Consider the following 18,670-nt stretch of genomic DNA (forward strand, 5'->3'; position numbering starts at 1 on the left):
CCGTGTTCACTTTCCGGACTCTGCCGAAAAGAGACCATCATGGCTACACACGCGGTTGATGCGTTTTAATTTGGATCTGGTGTCAAGTTATCTACAACCGGACATTAACAAATTCCCATCTACCACATAACCGCGGGAACGGCTTTCGAAAGTTTATACCCTGCAGGGGTGTCCCAACTTAGCCCATGATAAGCTCTCGCGGTCAACGAAGGATATACCTTCTCCCAGGAAGACCCGATCAGTCTCGGAATCCCGGTTTACAAGACATTTCGTCAATGGTAAAACAAGACCAGCAAGACCACCCGTTGTGCCAACAAATCCCGATAGGAGCTGCACATATCTCGTTCTCAGGGCACACCAGATAAGCTAAGCGTACAGGTACCGATGTAATCCAAGTTGCCAAGGAATGGTCTCGCACGGTGCTCTAGTTTGGACCAACACTCGGAGGAGCACTGACCTGGAGGGGTAAAATAAAGATGACCCTCGGGCTCCGGAAACCCAAGGGAAAAAGAGCTAGGTGAGGAAAATGGTAAAACCAAGGTTGGGCCTTGCTGGAGGAGTTTTATTCAAAGAAAACTATCAAGGGGGTCCCATAAATCACACAACCGCGTAAGGAACGCAAAATCCGGGAACATAACACCGGTATGACAGAAACTAGGGTGGCAAGAGTGGAACAAAAGACCAGGCATAAGGCCGAGCCTTCCACCCTTTACCAAGCATATATATGCATTAATTAAATAAGAGATATTGTGATATCCCAACACAATCCTGTCCATCATGGGGCAATCTTCAACTTCACCTGCAGCTAACAACGCTATAAGAGGGGCTGAGCAAAGCGGTAACATAGCCAAGCAATGGTTCGGTAGGAAGGGTGAAAAAGGTTAGAGGCTGACATGGCAATTTGGGAGGCTTGAAGAACAAGTGATAGGTAGCGCAACATAGTGATAGTACGAAGCAACTAGCATAGCAATAATAGTAGTGAGATCCAAGGTGACGGTCATCTTGCCTGAAATCCCGCAAGGAAGAAGAACGAGTCCATGAAGAAGATGAAGCCACGAAAACGAACCAAGCGTAGACGAACGAATCCTCACGATCGCAACGAAACGGGAACTATCGAGAAGAAGCACACAACATAGTAAACACACCACACATAGACAAGACATGATGCACAACCAAGCATGATGCATGACCAAGCTACATGAAGCTACTCATGGCAAGAGATGATGCAAACAAGAACAACACATCAAGGCAAGTTTGAATGAGGACGGGAACAACATATAACAATTCCGGTAAGTCCTCATATGAAAATTTCGAAATTGGTACAGATCTGAATAAACCTTATGTTCAAGTTGTTAAACAGCAAGTTATGATGCACGAAGATGATCTACACGAGATTCTAGTCAAGTTACATATAAAGTTCATTTAATTCGGAGCTACGGCCTAGAAGATATGAGCAAAACAAGTTAAACATGGCATTGATGCAAAATGCGTGCAAACATCAAGCAAACATCTCAAAACAAGGATGCAACATGATAATATGAAACTACATGCAATTCTAAGCAAGTTTCATATAGAGCACAGTCAAAACGGGGCAATGGTTCAACACATACACTCTATACAAGTTTTAAAGGACAAGCTGTCCAAAACAGCAACTAGGCATCTAGCAAGCACCAAAACAATATGCTACAGCATCCCAACATGAAAACAAAAGGCATGGGCATGAATAATAGGTAAAGCATGACAAAACATGAACACTGAGCTATCTCCAGAAACTACAAGAACATGCTCAAAAGGACATGGCAAGATTGCAAATAATAACAGTTTCAGTCTTAATAGAAAATAACATCAGGTTGCAATTATAGCTATCAAAAACATGTTACAGAAACTTATCATGGCAAACAAAGGCATGGCATGAATCTAGTAATTTCATATAACAAAAGTCCCTTACTGACCATGAGACAAAATGGCACGTAAAATAAGATGGCACCCATGCAAACATGGCAAGTTATATGACAGATTCAGACATGGCAGGAACAACAATAAGTAGGCATGTTGGTGAGCTTGAACCACTCACCAAAGAGCAATACATGGCATGGCAAGGTAACCAACAGTAAGATGACATATTTATGAAGCTAAACATGGAAAGATCAAGTTCATAGGGAGCATGGATCACTAGCAAAGCTCATGGCAAAACTGAACTTAATGTTAACAGGCTGACAGCAACATTATTTAGCAACTTTGGAGCAAGCTAAAAACAAGCTACAACAAGCTATAAATGCAAACAGGGGCATGGAGGGATAGAGCATGACATGTATAACAAATCAGCTTAGTGAACATCTCCAGATTATGCATATAATGACTTATAGCAGCAGGTTTACATAGCATCATGATATAAGATAATCTGTCTAGCAAAACAGTAACATCAAGTACCCTACTTCACGAGCTCGATGCACTCACTACAAGAATCATAAAAAATACATGGATGGCACCTCTGTAAAGATGGCATGATGTAGTACATAACACATGTATAGCTCATGCTCATAAGATGCACACATCAAATGCAACAAAAATGACAAAACGTCAAGTTCTGTTAACAGATAGCAGTAAACATCATATAGCACTCTTGCAACGATGATTCAGGCATCCAGATGAGCTCAAATGAACATGACACCATGGATTGAAATGAATAGCATCTCATGATGAACATTTTGATATATTACACGCACAAAACGGAGCTACATGCAAGGAGATATGATAGGTGAACGATGCACTCATGAAGTTAACAGTTAAAGGACTTGGCCGATTTAAAAAAAAACAGAGGGGGGGTCACCATAGTGGGCCGAGCGCAGGTCGCAGGGAAGGTCGGGCCGGGTCTGGCGCGCGGGATCTGGGCCGCGGGGAAGGTCCATGAGCGGCGCTGGCGTGCTCCTCCTGATCCCTCCTGGATCGGGGAAGACAGGGGAAGGCGGCAGCCCCAGTCGAAGCTCCGGCGGAGGGAGGAGGTGGCCGACGAGGCACGGCGACCGGAGCGGGGGCGGCGAGCCAACGGCGAAGTTCCGGCGGAGGGGCACGGGATCGGTGGCGGGCGCGGGATCTGCGGCGGCGGGGCACCCGCGTAGGCGGCGACGGGCGGCGGGCGCCGGGCGACGGGGTCGCAGGCGGCGGAGGCGACGGAGCTCGGGCGGCTGGAGGCGGCGGGGCACGCCGGCGGGAGGCGCGCGGGCTCCCAGGCGGCGGCACGGGGCGCCTCAGCGGCGGCGGTCGGATGGGCTCGCGAGGGCCAGTTGCGGGCCGCGGGCGGCGGGCGGCGGCGGCTGCCACATGGCGGTGCGCCATTGGCTGCAGGCGGCGGCGCTATTTCGTCCGGCACGGGCGGACGTGTCCACCGGTGTGGGGAGGGGATTTTTAGGGTTTGCACCGGGAATTTCGGGGGGAGGGACCTATATATAGGTAGAGAGAGCTAGGAGTGTCCAAATGAGGAGCAGTTTTCGCCCACACAAACGTGATCGAACGACCAAGAGCATGGAGGGGGTTTGGATGGGCTCATGGGCTGTGGTGAAGAGGGGCTGGGCTGCAAAGAGAGAGGGGTTTCGGGCTACGCGGTTAACCGTTGGGCATCAAACGACCTCCAAATGGAACGAAATTTGACGGGCGGTCTACCGGTGATATAACAAGGCCACTCGGCAATCCTCGGTCCATTCCGAGAACGTTTTTATCCCGCTCTCGAAACCAGGTCTGAGAGGGGGCGACGGGCGCGCGCGAGAGGTCTGGACTCCGAACGGACAACGGAGAGAACCGGGGGAACCCGAACGAATGCAAGTTTTGAAAATCATGCAGATGAAATGCAGATGATGACATGGCAAAATGCAACACGCAAGCAAATGACATGGCAATTACGGCGAATAACTGGCAGACACCTGTTGCATCGAATTTGGGGCGTTACAAATGAGTAAGTATCAAAAAAGTCTTCACCTTCTTTCTGGGTATAACCCTTAGCCACGAGTCGTGCCTTGTACTTCTCGATAGCACCATAAGGCCTGAGCTTCTTCTGGAATACGCATTTGCATCCTATAGGTTTGCAAACATAAGGACGATCAGTGATCTCCCAAGTTTCATTTGCCAAGATGGAATCCATCTCACTACGGACCGCTTCCTTCCAGTAGTCAGCATCTTCAGATGCATAGGCCTCTCAAATAGAACTGGGAGTGTCATCTATGAGATACACAAGAAAATCATCACCAAAGGACTTTGCAGTCCTCTGTCTCTTGCTCCTAGTAGGAACTTCATTGTTCTCCTCCACGGAATTTTCAAAGTGTTCCATCGAAATGGTAGGTTTAGTAATTGTAACTAATTCCTAATTCGATGAACTAGGCATCTCCTAATTAGATGAGGTAGTCATATCCTTCATGGGAAAGATATCTTCGAAGAAAGTCGCATCATTCTGCTCATGATTGTACCGACATGCATGTCAGATACCTCAGATTTTACAATCAAGAATCTATATCCAATGCTATGAAAAGCATATCCCAGGAAAACACAATGCACAATTTTTTGTCCAAGCTTGCGCTTCTTTGGAATTGGCACATTGACTTTCGCCAAACAACCCCAGGTTCGTAGATAAGAGAGTTTTAACCTTTTCTTCTCCCATTCCTCGAATGGACTTATCTCTTTGTTCTTTGTTGGAACTGGATTTAGGACATGACATGCACTCAATATCGCCTTCCCCACCATGCCTTGGAGAGACCCAATGTGTCTAACATGGCGTTAACCAAATCAGTTAGAGTACGGTTCTTTCTTTCGGCTACCCCATTTGACTGCGGTGAATAGGGAGGCGTCCTCTCATGGATTATCCTATGTTCCGCACAAAAAGCATCAAATTCATTGGAAAAATACTCTCCACAACGGTCGGACCTAAGCCTCTTTATTTTACGATCAAGTTGGTTTTCCACTTCGGCTTTATAGATCTTGAAAAAGTTCAAAGCCTCATCCCTAGATTTCAAAACATACACATGACAGTATCTAGTGGAATCATCAATTAACGTCATGAAATATTTCTTTCCACCTTTTGCCAAAACACCATTCATTTCACATAGATCTGAATGTATGAGCTCTAGTGGTGCAAGATTTCTTGTTTCAGCAGTCGTGTGAGACTTACGAGGTTGCTTAGCTTGTACACAAACTTGACAATTAGATCCCTTGATAGTGGTGAAACTAGGGATTAAGTTCAATTTGGCTAGTCACAACATGCAACCAAAGTTAACATGACAGAGACGTGAATGCCACATATTTGATTCACTATTGTTGCAAACATGATTAACAAATTTATTGCAAACATCTGACAAGGATAAACGGAAAGGCCTCCTGACTCATAGCCTTTACCAACAAAGGTTCCATACTTGGATATTACAAATTTATTCGACTCAAAGACAAGCTTATAGCCATCTCTACATAGAAGACATCCGCTAACAAGATTTTTATTGACTGAGGGGACATAATGCACGTTCTTCAGCCGCACGATCTTCCCAGAAGTAAACTTCAGATCGACCGTGCCAACACCACGAACAGAAGCACTTGAACCGTTGCCCATCAGCACGGTGGAAGTCCATGCAGTCTGATAAGACGAAAACATTGAAATATCACCGCAAACATGCACATTAGCACCCATGTCAATCAACCAATCAGGAGAATGACATACTGAAAGAATAGTGGGAAATATACCATACCCAACATCCTTCATGTCAGTGTCTCCAATGACAACATTAGCGGTCTTGCCGCCTTTCCCAAGATGACGCTTGTCATAGCGATTAGGGCAACTAGGAGCCCAATGATCGGGTTCTCCACATACATGACAGACACCTTTCTTCTTGTTATTCTTCTTCTTGAAGTTCGTGTGTTGTACAACCTTGTTTTTCCCATCAAACTTTGCTTTACCATCAAACTTTGCTTTATCATCAAACTTGCCCTTGTTCTTGAACTTGTGGGACCGGAATTTTTTCTTCTATACCATATTGGCACTAGATCATCCCTCAATACCTCAAGCACGTGTGTCCTATACTCTCGCCTTTTCTTTCACGTCAAGAGTACCAATGAGATCCGGAACGGAAAACTCTTGTCTCTTATGCTTCAGTAAGGTAGCAAAGTTCCTCCGCGAAGGAGGAAGCTTAGTGATGATACCTCCGGCAACAAACTTGTCTGGTATCATACAATTGAAGTGCTCAAGTTCTCTAGAAAATGACTGTATCTCATGAGCTTGCTCAACCACGGAGCACTCTTCAGTCATCCTGTAGTCATAGAATTGCTCCATGATGTACAACTCAGTGCCGGCATCCGAGACCCCAAACTTGGCCTCGACTGTATCCCACATATCTTTTCCATTATCTATTGACGCATAAGTATCAACTATGTTCTCACCAAAAAAACTCAAGAGAGCAGCCTTAATCAAGGTATCCATTTTCTGAAAAACTTGCTCCTGTTGAGCATCAAAATCTCCTTCAAGTTTGCCAAGAGTAGCGTCATAGCAACTCATGGTTTGGAACCATAAAACTGCTCTCACGCGCCACCTCTTATTGTGAACACCCTCAAACATAGGAGGCTTATGGATGCAACAAAACCACTTGGGGCAAATTGCCTAAAATAAGATTTTTGAATTGTTGGGAATATGAGCAATTTACCATATGATTTTATTAACATAAATACTAGATAAAAAATGACTATTATAGCAAAGATTAAATAAGCCATCTAATCTGACAGAGAGAAGGTAAATACCATCCGCATATATGAACTAGAAGAGAACTTTCCTAGAACAGATACTAGAACAAGAAATTGTGGCAGAAACTGAAACTGAAAGAACACAAAGACATATTGAGGTGCAGCAGAAGTATTGGCGTTGGGGTTGACATCCTCATCGGCCATATCATCGAAGAGGTGGTCGACGTTGGGGAAGAAGTTGTCGTATGGCAAGTGATCGTCGGTGTCCTTGATGAAGAAGCTAGTAGTCGCGCAGAGCGCTTCCCAAAAACCTTATCACCCTTCTCCCGTACAGGACTCAAAAAGGTGTTGTTTCGGAAGCCTACTGTCCCGACCTGCGGTGCACGCCGCAAGTCAGGATGGAGAAGATCGTAGCGGTAGCGCAGTGCTCGGGAACTTTGTGGCGAGAGGGAGAGGATCTTCTTGTGCGTCTCGCTGGAGAGGAGTGACCTCCCTTTTATAGGCACATGAGAAGGAGGCGAGAGGCTGCGCCGGGAGCTGAAGGGAATGAGGGAGACGAAACGAACATGCAGCAGCCGAAGGTTGCAGCGTTCGTATTCAATGTCCACTAGAGCAAAAACTTTCAGCTTCCGAGTGACCTTTCGTATACCAATGGTGCGTGGCAAAAATTTAGACATCGGCTCGGCTCATTCTCGCAACCTGCGGCACGTCGTGACGAGGCGTGGCGGGCCGCGGAGGAGGAGCGCGCATGGATGTCCCTCTTGTCCAACTCCCACTAAACTAGCAATGTGGGACTAAACTTTAATAGTACCCCTTGCCTTGCACGAATGGGCTAAGTGGGCCTCTAGGATTTATTAGGAATTTCTGAAATAGCTATTGGGTTGTCCAAAAATAGACTAAATTCTAGCACAATCCACATTAAGTTTGCTACGATGCATTTCTCATAAAAAATCAGGAGGATAAAGAAGTAAATTGTACTATTGATAGCTACGAGAAGTAAATTGTACTATTGGTAGCTACGAGAGTGTACATATTTGGGCCCTCTGTTCAATATGTACCATATAAATCAGTTACCATATAAATTAGGCTTCGCCCAATCTGGGCGATCGGGGGGAACCCAGCCGCCGCCGGCTCGCGCACCCCTCCTCGTGCCCGCCTCCGCGTTGCCGTCGTCAAATACTGATTTATATTGTTCTTCTATGGCATAAAGTGATGCGATCTATTTCCAAAGTAGGAATGGTTCATAGCAGAACAATATAAATTAGGCAGCAAATGAGTAAGAACATTAGCCCTCTGTTCTAGCCAAATTAAGGAGCTCGCTAAGGCATGGTGCTGCACAATCTTCATACCAATTTTCCCTGCTACAATGTAATGAAGCTTTGAAACTAGATATACCAAGATATTCGCCAACCCATTCAGAACATATACATATGTAATGAAGAGGGAACAGTTAATTTCTATATAGAACATGCACTTGTGAATTGGCCGGTAATATGAAGGTGCTGTATTGGAATTTTACCTTCGCTTTGAGTGACACATATCAGATAATATTCCCTCGATCCTTTCATGATGTGGTTGTTGCCGGTGCTCTAGGAAGAACACCATTTTGTTAATAGTTATTATGAAATAAGAAAACCTTATCATTTTGGAATATAAAAAAGACAAATATATGAAAACTGTTAAAGGTTGAGGGAAGATTTAGAAACTGAAATGGCATGTGAAATATATTTTTCTCTACATTCCTCATATAAGCATCGTAAAGAGAAATGTAACCGTAAAATTGCCCTGTTGGATATATCCTATATATTTTCTAACATAGAGTATGTATCAAACATAAGTCAGAACAAAGGGAATATGCAATAAAATATGATTTCACCTACATTCCTCCTGTACACTTCACGAAAAAATAGTTTTGGCTTGCTTTTCATAAAAATAGCAGTGGGGCCTTACCCCACTGTACAACTAGAAAATATATACGAATTCACCCCACTCAAAGAAGTACACCTTTTTTTAGGAGTCGAAGTGGAAATAACCAAACCTATAGGTAACACATAATTGGAGATTACATATAAGAAAGAGTTCCATGATAAAAATTGTGGAATAACATTACGACATGGATAAAAATTAGACACCGTTACACAACTAGTACTATAGTTGACCAAAATAGAGAATAGCCTAAGATCCACTGGTCCAGCTCTTTGAGAAACACAGAAATGAGAACTTGCAAAGTGAAGTTGTCACCTGCTGCGCCATCTTCAGATGGACCATCTACTTGTGCATAATCATCATCTGCTGGTGGTGGCGAGGATTGAGCTCCAAGAGCCCCGTCATTGCTAAGTTTTCTACAATCTCCTGCACCAAAAATAGGAAGGTTATTTAACATCAAAAAATATACAACGACCAGAATGCCCAAATCGCTGAGGAGGCCGGGTTCCTCCCATGATTCTTGTTTCTCGATAAATAAGCAACATCCTTAAATACGAATAAAAAGGGTTCATATGTGATATCATAGTGGGCTCAGATTCCCCATTCCTCGATCATATAACCTACCCCCGTCATATCTGATCACCAGATCAATATGTTTATACGGTGGAGCTGCACTGGTTATCACTCAACAAGAATGACCATCCAAGGAAAGAAACAACAAGTATCACAGGATCAAAAAGGATTCTAGAGACAAGAGGGAGGATCCAAGTTGATACCCACAGGTGCCTCGATTGCTCAAAGGAACAATTATTTCTGTCAGGTTAATCATCATCGCCCTAGCACGAACACTACTGATCAATTTAGTAAATCCAGGAGCATAGCTATATGACCAGGGCATCCACATGTAAAACAGATCATCACAGGAACTCCTATGATAGAAACCAAACATGAACAACAGCCTGCAAACCCTAGAATAGCATGCATCCACAACTACATATATAGCTCAAGTAGGAACCGATGCCTGAGTAGGGCATAGAGCATCAACCAGACGAGCACCACATCAATATAGCCACGACCATGTCCAATACAGTAGCCGAAACAGATGATCAGGAGGAAGATGGAGCTCGATCACCAAGGGAGATTGTATCCGAGGCAATACTCAGTGGGCACCGGGGTTGCGCCTGAACGCCATCCAACCGGCGAGGAAATGCGTCGGAGTTATGCCTTGCATTGCCCCGCCGACGAGCACGAACGCATGAAACAACCAAGTGACTCTATGCACGGAATACATGTCAAACAATATAAACAATCAGATATGCTATCACAACAGGCAAATATACATCTAGTATAATAGAAAAATGTAATCGAAACGGGGCTAGGCAATACATAAAGCAACACATATTTGATAGACCAATTCATCTATCACTGGAACTGTATAGTATTTAGATGACTGCTAATAATAGTATATCACTGCATATATATTTGTAAGTCAAATGGAACGTGTTTTGTTAAAAACCCATTTAATGGCCTGACTTTGATAAAGCCACAGGACGCTACAGGGTTAAAGGAGATGACACGAGGGCTATAGACTTATACACAGGTTAACCGATATGGCGTACTGAACCTCAGTTATAATTTGAAAGATTCATATTGTGGACTATCGAAGTATCCTACCACTTATTTTGCTAGAAGTATATACAATACAGTCTAGGTTTTAAGACATGACCAACAAATGCACAAGGTAAGCATGTACCTAGCAGGCACTGACATGAATATTACATAATAGCACAAGTAAGCAGAGTATAAAGTTACATGCCAGTCCTAGTGCTTGGTTCATGTTAAGATGTAGACCTTGGAGGTACACGGACTGAATAATCAAGTCCCATGGTAGTCACAAAAACGCTTTAGATATAAAAAATATAGGTGTTCTATTAAGAAAAAGAGAGGTGCGAACCACAAACTTTACACTGAATACTCCAGTTACACGTTAGTCCTAGTGCTTGGTCCATGTAATCATAATTGCTAAAGAAAACAAGAAGGGCATTAATTGCCAGCAACAATAAACCAGAATGACATGAACATAAGGATAGCTCAAATCAGAGTTGCTTCAAACATATATAAAGAAACACTCAAATTCTGAAATTAGTTGTAATTTAAGTATTTGACATTAAATATACTGGTCCTTTGAAAGTAGTACTATGTATCAAACAGAATAATTGGCAAATAGAGTCAGCAACTATCTCCCCTGGAAATATACAATATTTTACTTCATTGACCTTGTGTTATGCTCAAGCTTACAGTAGAGGTGACCTTCCTCCACATGAGTACATAGTTTCATCAAGACCACCGCATCAGAACCTCCTAAACTAAAAGCAAAGTAATCTACAGTCATTATTATTGTGTTCCCACTCCCTGTATGACATTCCATTTTTTTGCATCTTTTGTCGAGAAATGTATCTTCTGATACCTTGCTATAATATACAAACAAAAAATCCCCTGTTGGCAGACTAAAAGAAGGCTATTCTGAAACAACATCGACAGAATCAATTTAGTGTCACCGTATACACGAAGGTGCCATTTACACGAAGTGTCACCGTATACATCACGATATGCACCCACAAGCTATTTTAAGATCACAGTGCCACTGTCAAAATTCACAAATTGCCAATGGTGGTTAAGTTATGTATAATTTAATAGAAAGTTCTAAACACATTTATCCTAAGATCAGAGTGCAGCTCATACAAAAGTGTCTTCCAGTCAGAAAGGAATTGCCAAATAACAAAATGCCAATGTCAATTAATGTGCCAATGTAGTTCATACAACAAGGTGCTACAATGAACAAAATACATATCTGTTGACCCAAAATTTTGTTAACTGCTACAAAGTTCATTTAGGTGCTAAGGGGGGAAACATGACTCACAGATGGCTTGATGAACTGTAGGAAGTGCATGTAAATCTTTCATACATGAAAGAAAAGAGAGATCAGGAGAAGAGATAGAAATTCATACCTGCAGAGGCGGATCTCAGGTCGGCGGGGCTGGCACGAATCGGTCGGGCGAGCCGCATGGTGCTCGGGGGTGGCGAACAACGAGTGAGAAGAGGGGCGACTATGTTGCCTCTGCCGAGCACCGTGGAGGAGGAAGGGGAGAAGTGAAACAGACGAGGAGAGAACCGGACGCCCTTCCCAGCTCGTAGAGGAAAACGCCGGAGACTGGATCTGCCGGTGCTCCTCGCCTTCCCCGAGGGGTAAGGAGCAGCTCCGAGGGGCGACCTTGACGGGGGCGGAGATGACTGGAGCAACGAGCAAGCGGCCGTCGGAGGTGAGGTCCACCTCCACCACTGAAACTCTAGCAGGGGAAATCGAAGCGGGCGAACACGGGAGGCGAGGAAAAGCAGATCGACGCGGTGAAGATTGTAGAGCTCACCGAGGAGCAGCCGTGTGTGTGTTGGGCGGCGCCGGAGCTCACCGGAGCGGTCGGAATCAGCCGGTGACCGAGGCGGCGACGGCAGATCCAGCGAGTGGGCAGGAGGTGGGGATGGGAGGAAGAGGCGAGGAGCTGTGTGAGTGCGGGAGAGAGGCGGCTAGGTCATCTCCATGGGAGCGGCCACCTTTTATACGCATAAGCATGAAATGACGAAAATGCCCCCCGCGGGACAAGCTATTTATGCATGGTGGCACGATCGGGATGAAACTATTCGTTGCTACAGGAGCCCCACTTCGATGCGACGGACGAGGTCGTCCCAGGGCTCGATCCGAGGGCCCAGATCGCATCAAGCAAAACGATCCAACGGCCAGGAAGCTCAAATCGCTGAGGAGCCGGTTCCTGCCATGAATCTTATTTCTGGATACATCTAGCATATGCATGTTTGGAGTAAGCTTTTTCTTAGACTCATTATGCGCGCTTGGCTCCTTAAGACCACATATATAAACATTAAGTAAGCTTGACCAAGCATTCTTCGTGCCTTATCTGTGCATGCATGCATATATATTGCAGCGTACGCATAAATAATTTTGCTAAAGAAACATACATCGAAAATAATGCTAAGTGGTCAGCTTGGTAAGCCACCAACAAAAATTTGAATAGAATGCCAAGTTAGGTACTCACTCAGTAAATAAATATAAGAACGTTTAGATCACCTTTTTAGTGATTTAAATGCTCTTATATATTTTTACGCAGGGAGTAGATATATAGAGAACCTGCCACGCCACCGGATGTAGAGTATAGTTTGCTTGATGCTACCGTATAGTGGCACGTACAAGTGTGTTTCTCACAATCTAGAGTAGGTACGTACATGCCCAGAGCAGCGTAGCTATTTTCTCGTAAATAATAAATAGTACGTATCTAGTGCGGCTGCGGCTCTAGCCATCCATCACTGGAGACGTAGTTTATGTCGGTGAACCTGGCGACCTCTGTGCCGCTGGCTACCCTGGACCAAGGGACTCGGCCTGTCCTGTTGGATCCTGGCCCCGTGCACTCCGACTCCAACATTGTCAGCGAGGTCCTGTGATAATTCGAACACGTTGGTACATTAATTAGTGATTAAGGTTGTAATGCATGCAAACAGTAGATCATACAGTACGTCAGTACGTGTATATATATATATATATGTATACTCACTCATGACCCTTGGCATTCCAGGCGTCCCATCCCTGGGGGACGATGATGTTAGACAAAAAAGTTCGATAGAAGATCACCGTGGAACAGAATCGCCACCCACGCCCCAAGTAGACCGGCGTGACGCCATCTACGGTGCACTCCTTAAAAACGAACCCATTATCTTCACTCAACGATTCGCGCCCTTGAGCCGTGAGGAAGCCAGTATACTTCCACGATGGTAGCTTGCATGTCCACAACGTGCAGCCCTATGCATAAATAAGTATATAACAACATGCATGCAGGGTTAAGTCTTGTGGTTGGTTTTGATATAGGTAGACCAACACCTACGCATGCATTAATTGAAAGAGATTGCAATTATGGTTTTCTAGCACTACTACCTGAAAGATTGATCTTGCATGGCCGAAGATAAAATCTACCGCACCCTCAAGGTAGCAATTCTCGTAGTAATGGCGACCTTGCTGGTCATTCAGCGTGTCCTGGACCCCACGAATCCACAGTTGTAGAACGCGGATCGATCTCCTGACACTTGAGCAGCCACGGCTGGCACCGTGTTGTTATCAATTGTATAAGTGTTCTGCATGCGTCAAGAACAACACGTAGACAGACAGCTAATTATTCTCTTGTCGCTCTCAAAATTACGCAAGTAAGTAGCTAGCAGCTAGCTGGTACGTACAAGGAAGTAAGTAAGTAGCTAGCAGCTAGCTGATACGTACAAGGAAGTTGCTGGTGCGCGCGGACATGCATGCATGGAAGAGATCACAGTGAGTTGGCAACAAGGGTACTAACAGCTAACCTTGAACGTTATATTCCGTGCCTGGAAATCGGAGGCGTCGCACCGAAACGTCGCTGATTTGAAAGTAGACACTCTGTTGAAACTCCGATAGTAGTGATCTCGGCCCTCCCCTTCTAGAACTATAAACGGCTTGTTTGATTTTATGTGCACCTTCTCCCTTAATAAAGAATTAATTAAACATACACATACACATACACATAGGATACATCGTCAATATTAATCTCCGATATGATTCTACAAGCAATGGAAAGTACATACGCCGACTCTATATATCGTACAAGCTAGTACTTCGGGTTACCTGTACGTCCCCGCTGCAACGTGGATACGGATCCACTCAGAATTACCATCCGGAATGGAATCTATTGCTTGTTGAATATGCTTGAAGTCACCACGCCCGCTGTGATTAACGGAAATCGTCCTCGATATTGCTGCTGCTGAAATGTAACGATGTATGCATTACACTCAACTTCTTGGAGCTTGACTTTCTAGTAGAAAATATTACTGGTTTCTAATAGGAAAGCACAAACACCTCTGATTTGCATGTAATATGCAATGAACTTGTTCATTGCAAAACGCAACACAGAATAACCTTTACCAGCCGTTAGCATAATTCTTAGGTTGCGTTTTAACATTGTTATCTCTTATTATTATTATTTTCCTAACTCTTTTTTTTATAAAGAGGGCTCCCCTCCGATTTCATTTTAAAATTCCTACACCAATTCACTCATGGCTACAACTAATAAGGAAGATAGAGGAAAGCAATTCATTTCCTGACCAAAACAAGGTTAAAGCCATACATGCATCTATTACCTGGACTCGGCGAGGTCTGCTTGTTGATAAACGTGCCGGACCGTTGCGCCATGATGGCTACCAGGGGCTGCGCCATGATGGCTACCAGGGGCTGCGCCATGGCACTGATGATTATACAAAATTGCCCTCCTGCACCGGCCATGGCGGGTGCCACAAGTTAGTTTTGGTTCGAAACACGAGAGCTCGTGAACACCGCATTTATGAGAAGTATGAAATCAACCTACTTCCAAAGTTGATGACCTACCCTACCTCGGTAAAATGTTGTAGGTCTCATTTTCTGATGGACTACTTTTTGACACCTCTAAGTTTCATAACCTGAACTACATCTTTCTTTGATGTATGAAATCAACCTACCTCTAAAGTTGATGACCTACCACGATAAAATGCTGTAGGTCTCATTTTCTGGTGGACTTGTTTTTGCCATCCGAAACCTACCTCTAAGTTTCATAACCTGAAACTAACCGTCTTTGATGGTGGAAAGTAGGCAAGTAGTACTAGCAAGAGACACTTCTGATCTGCGTGGGCATTAACTATTAAAATGCAAGATGTGTGCCATCTTTATTGGCAAAAAAATGTTAGCTGATGCTCTTCTTCCGGAGTACCATCTTTCTTGGTCTGTTCACCCAAACGCCAACTAGCAGGTGAACCACCGCGCATAAAAATATTTATCACACACATATCTTTTGTGGATCAATACGGATGTCGACTGCCTCATCCCATTGGATCGCTTGTAGCTGTCTGCAGCAACTTGCGTTTGTATCTATCTGACTACTTGTCAATGTATCATGCAATTAGCTTTCTAGGAATAAAGAAAGAGCTATTTCGTACGGAATTCACACCACTGTGTCCTCTGCCATTTCCAGATGGAGTTCAGGCGCTAATGGTGATCTAGAGCTCCGGTCTTTCGAATCGATTTAAGCTAACTATGGTACTTGTCGGTTATTCTACTGACGTTAGTGTGCGTGCAGTGCAATTAGTCAAATGAATGACCTTTCGTGTAGGCAGATGTTGCTCTTAATTTCCCTGGACTATTGTTGTTTGGAGATCGACTTACAGTCATGTAAAATGATAAATCCAGTGTCAGTTTTTTCTTGGACCATGTGATGTTACGATGATAATGTTAGCTTAAACCTGTGCACAGAGCCATTTACATTTAACGGTGGATTTTCTGTCCACTAGCCATGTTATTGGTGGGAGGGTAGCAACTGTGTTGCTTCTGCGGATGGTGGTGTAATTTCGGGATAGGTAATGCCGCACCCTAGTCTGAGTTAATTTATGTTTTTTACTGTAAAACGATGTTTATTTTTAGGCCTATTGGACTTGCTGGTTGTGTAGATCTTGCTATGCAGAGACCACACTTTCTCTATCTGCGGTTGTATCACCTTGGTATATCATTTCAATGAAGTGCCCTTTATTGAAAAAAATCTAAAAGCCCAATCCTCCGACCTTCAATAAGAAGAAAACACTTGGTTGCAGGACTGTAAAGTTGTGGCGCCAATCCACAAAATTTACTGAAAAAGGCTTTCGCCCCGCTTTATATTATAAAGCAAATGCCCAAGCCAACATTCCACAGAGGTTCAAACACACACACACAGATGTCTCACACACACAGGATCCAAAAGGATTAATGCTGAGGGCACAGCTCAACAAGCCCTATAACAGAAATAAACGTCAGCATCTAGTCGGGCTCCGAGGGCGGCGGAGGAAGCGGAGGCGCCAGGCGGAAGGCGAGCGATCGAAGGTCGGCGATGAGGGTGTTGATGACGTCCCGATCTTGAGGGCGGCTAAGCGGCCGCCAAAGCTGCAAGTACCCACACATTTTTAAAATGGCGTCAGTTGCACATCTGAAAGGGACCTTTTGAATGACAAGCTTATTGCGGACAGTCCACAGCGTCCATGCGAGGACCCCAACGCAGAGCCAAGGGATATGTCGGTAGCGAGGGGGGAGGCATGGATCTCCGCGAGAAGGTCGGGAAAGTTGGAATTGCACCACTATCCGCCAACCGTATCACGGAAGCTGGACCATAGAAACTGGGCCGTGGTGCACGTGAAGAAGATGTGATTAGCATCCTCCACCGTGCCGCACATGGGGCAAAGCTCATCTCCTGGTCCGTTACGCTTGAGGACCTCGACTCCGGAGGGGAGGCGGCCACGGATCCATTGCCAAAGGAAGATCCTAATCTTCAGTGGCAGGCGGATGTCCCAGATCAAACTGAAAGGCTCGGGGGCGGGCGAGGGCGCGATGGCCGCGTACAGGGATTTAGTTGAGAAGCGACCGAAAGATTCTAGACGCCAAGAGATGGCGTCCGGGGTGTCGTTGACGCTCATCGGGAGAAGGGCGATGTCCTCGAGGAGGGCATCCCAGGTGGCCACTTCGGGCAGGCCAAAAGGGCGGCGAAATGTGAGGCGCCCTAAGTCAATAAGGGCCATCTCAACTGAGACCCGAGGGTCAACAGCAATGGCGAATAGCTCGGGAAAGCGGGCCGCCAGAGGGGTGTCGCCAATCCATCAATCAAACCAGAACAGGGTCGCGAACCCAGTACCAACCGAGATGGAAGTGCCAATGCGAAGCACAGGGAGCAGCTGAATGACGGCCTGCCAGAATTGGGAGCCGCTCGATCACTGACAGAAAGCCAGGGGTTGTCCACGGAGGTACTTGTTCCGGATGATGGTGAGCCAAAGGCCTCCGTCGCCATTAGCAATACGCCATAGCCAACGGGTCAGGAGGGCGATGTTCATGCGCTGTGAGGACATAATCCCTAGACCCCCCTGGTCCATGGGTTTACATATGTCCGGCCAACTGACCATATGGTACTTCTGTTTGTCATCCTCGCCAGCCCAATAGAATCTGGATTGGTACTTGGCGATTTCCTTGTGCACCGTTTCATGGAGGCTATAAAAGCTCATGAGGAACCAAAGAAGGCTGGCGAGTGAGGAGTTGATGAGGATCACACGCGCAGCCTTCGATAGCCAGCGCCCTTTCCAAGGCTCGACGCGATATTGCATACGAGTCACCGTGGGGCGGTGGTCCGCCATGGTGAGGCGTGAATCACTAATGGGGATCCCCAGGTACGTCATGGGGAAAGAACCCAGCCGACAGTTAAGTCGGTCAGCAATAGCCTGAGTTTCCACCGGAGGGTAGCCAAGAACCATCACTTCGCTCTTATCGAAGTTGATCGTTAGGCCCGACATCTGCTGGAAGCACAGGGGGAGGAACTTCAGGTTAGCCATGTCCTGAGTAGAAATGGCATCCGCGTATTGAAGGAGGGAGACCCCTCCCCCTCCGACTAGGTGGGGGACAATGCCGTGAATATGGCCGGCACCCTTGGCTTTGTCCAGGATGGCGGCCAGGGCATCGACCACCATGTTGAACAGGAACGGCGAGAACGGGTCACCCTGACGAACTCCACCGAGGGTGGGGACGTATGGCCCAATCTCGCCGTTGATGTTCACCGTGGTCCTCCCGCAGGAGACTAATTGCATCACGCGAGTCACCCAGCGGACGTATGGCCCAATCTCGCCAGTGAACAGTATCATATGCTTTATGGAAGTGCAGCTTCAGGAAGACTGCTCGGTGATGCTTCACCCGGACTTCGTGAAGGACTTCATGGAAGACCAACACGCCATCTAAAATAAACCGGCCCTGGATGAAGGCCGATTGGTTTGGGTGAGTGATCGAGTCAGCAAGCAGGGTCACCCTATTAGCGTACCCTTTGGCCAGGATTCGAAATATCACGTTAGTCATGGTGATGGGACGGAACTGGCGGATATCAGAAGCGCCCGGAACCTTGGGGATGAGGGTAATGATCCCGTA

General features: G+C 45.6%; 1 pseudogene; it reads right to left on the reverse strand.

Moving 5' to 3' along the window:
- Nucleotides 1–12,475: 12,475 nt before the first annotated feature.
- LOC123094134 (probable pectinesterase 66) lies at nt 12,476–15,002 on the reverse strand (annotated as a pseudogene).
- Between the last annotated feature and the right edge of the window lie 3,668 nt (nt 15,003–18,670).

Source organism: Triticum aestivum, chromosome 4B, assembly GCF_018294505.1.
Source record: "Triticum aestivum cultivar Chinese Spring chromosome 4B, IWGSC CS RefSeq v2.1, whole genome shotgun sequence".
Classification (NCBI taxonomy): domain Eukaryota; kingdom Viridiplantae; phylum Streptophyta; class Magnoliopsida; order Poales; family Poaceae; genus Triticum; species Triticum aestivum.